The sequence below is a fragment of the Rousettus aegyptiacus genome, unplaced genomic scaffold (assembly GCF_014176215.1).
Source record: "Rousettus aegyptiacus isolate mRouAeg1 unplaced genomic scaffold, mRouAeg1.p scaffold_m13_p_3, whole genome shotgun sequence".
Lineage (NCBI taxonomy): Eukaryota > Metazoa > Chordata > Mammalia > Chiroptera > Pteropodidae > Rousettus > Rousettus aegyptiacus.
Window position 1 is genome coordinate 8,132,090 of NW_023416306.1, and position 2,578 is coordinate 8,134,667.

Below are 2,578 nucleotides of genomic sequence, written 5' to 3' on the forward strand. Positions count from 1 at the left end.
GCAGCACCTGCCGAGGCGGACGGCACACGTTAGCATCGGCGTCACATGGGCAGCTTGCGAGGAGCGCAGAGGTCCTGGCTTTCCCCCAGAAACTCGGATTCGATGGGTACAGGGTGGGACCACAAGTCTGCAGTTTGAACATCCGCAGGTGGACAGTGCAGAGGGGCCGCTGGTTCCTGCTCAGTGAAATGTGACCCTCATGGTGCTTCTCAAACTTCCGTGAGACTAAGTCACCCAGAGGACTTGTTTGAAGATTCCTGGTTCCATCCCATATGGATTCTGATTTACCAGTAAGACCACCAGATGGTTCTCAACAGGGTAGTTTGGTTTGTAGAACACCCCAGGGCACTTAAAAGTGGACCAGTTTGGGGCCCTACTCCCAGAGATTATAATTCATTTTGGTCACAGTGAGTCAGATTGGTTCCTTGATTGAATTCACCAGGAATTATTGATCCAAACATCAGCAGCTATGTATTTGAATCAATAGCTCTGGTTACAAAAGTTCTGTCAAAATCACAACAATTAGGAAGGCCCAGGAAAGCAGAAGTGGATGCTTTTCGCAGGAGCATAAAATGCAATGGTTCTGGCCAGCGATATGATGAATTCCTAGTTCGCAGAAATAAGATCACCGTGGTACTCACGCTCACGCCTACAACAGGTGCCGTGACTTGGCGCTGAAAGCTATTTCCATTTTAGCACAAAATGTGGAAGATGTCTTCCGGATCCCCATAACCAGGGATTTTCCAACTACTCTGGTCAAAGAGTCTATGTGCGGCAATTTGGTACCCTAAGAGGATGGAAACGGAATCTTCTGGGATAAAATGACTGCAGAGAAAACTCTTCGATGAATACTTAAATCTCCAGGTAGAGGACACATTTACAGGCAAGAGGAGCTTCTGACCTACTTCATTTTTCAGGATCATGACACATTTAACAGGCAGCACCGCAGGGAGGTCTCACTATAAACGCTGTCACTGGCTCGGCATCCTTTGGGACAAGCTTCAGAGCCTCTTAGTTCTAGGGGGCAGGGCGGGTTGAGTGGGTACAAATAGGACAGGAGTCCAAGAGACAGGTAATTCCAAGTTGGAAAGAGCAGCTGAATTTCTATTTTTAGTTTTAGGCAAGTCATCAGCATTAATTTTCATACCAAACAGACTGGATGAAAACTGAGCCCTAATCGAATTTCTAAATGTTTCCTTCTAAATGTTAAATGTAATCAATATCGAGAAAGCACCTTTCCAGCAGGGAGAGAAGCGAAGAGTGAGCTCACCTCTGTGACAAGGGAATTTTGTCTAACAGTAACTCCCCTCAGCTGAAGAGATTAATAAAGGCTTCCGTGAATACCGTGATTAGAGGCTTTGCCCTCAGAATTAAGGCTGAGGAGTATCTACCACATACACGGGGCGGGTAGGGACAGTGTTAAAACAGTGAACGTTCACCATCTCCTTAGTAACTGCTGGGTCATTCTAATTCCTTCCTGTACACACTTAACAAATATCCTTAGACATGCAGATGAAAAAGCCAAGTGTGAATTCATGGAGAACCTTAGTAATATTCGAGAAGTTGAAGAAATTTTCAGAAATGCTTCTGAGTACAAAATAGATGACGGAAACATAAAATCCAGTGAATTCAACTACTCTCCCCTTTTAATGTTTTACAGAATTATCATAGTAATCACAGTAGGAGACAAGATGGCTTTCCTGTTCATATACAAGACTGTGCAAGCTCATTAACGAGGCTTCTAGGTTTTATCCATTTCAGGAGGAGGCAGTACAGGCTTTTAATACAGTTGAGCACAAGAATGCGGTAGACAAGACAGAATAGCAACTCAGCAGAGGTAGATTCTTAAGGCGTGTGGCCCGTGTCCACACTGCCTGCCGTTAACCAGGTAGAGATGACTTCCTCTCTCATGAACTTAACCTTCGCTGAGGGCAGGCCTGAGGGACCCAGCAGCTCCACGGTGACTCGACAGCTCAACCACACCAACCTTGACACTGAGGCGAACTATCTTCCTTTGTCCAAGTGTTCTCAAGAGTAATAAAGCTATTCCTGGTCTTCCTACCTCTGGGGTAATCTACATTTCAAAATATATTAAGTAATTATATATATATATATATAATTATATATATATATTTAGGCAAGGCAAAAATTGGTTGACCTCACAGACTGCAAGAACCTCGTCAGCTTACAATCCCTTATTTTTTACGCCTACAGCACCTGGCCTTCCTAGGTGGTCTCCTATCCAAATACTAACCAGGCCTGACCCTGCTTAGCTTCCGAGATCAGACGGGATCGGGCTTGTTCAGGGTGGCATGGCTGTAGACTATTAAGTAATAATTAATCTGGCAAAGTTCTCAAGCATTTTGGCATTCAAAATACCTCAACTATCTCATCACTGTTAATTGACTTCCTAAAGATTCTTTGAGCCTCAAGAAGACTCCCCTCCCCGCCAAATTATGGCAACTGCATACAGAATAAATTCACTGGACTTAAAAGAACTTTAAAAAGCAAAAAAGAACTTTAAAAAGCAAATATAGATTTGTCCTTGAAGAAAGACAGCAGGAATGAGAAGCAGGGA

The 2,578-nt window shown here is 43.9% G+C and overlaps 1 pseudogene; it reads right to left on the reverse strand.

Annotated features, from left to right (window-relative positions):
- Nucleotides 1-2,205: 2,205 nt before the first annotated feature.
- LOC118600937 lies at nt 2,206-2,324 on the reverse strand (annotated as a pseudogene).
- Nucleotides 2,325-2,578: the final 254 nt, after the last annotated feature.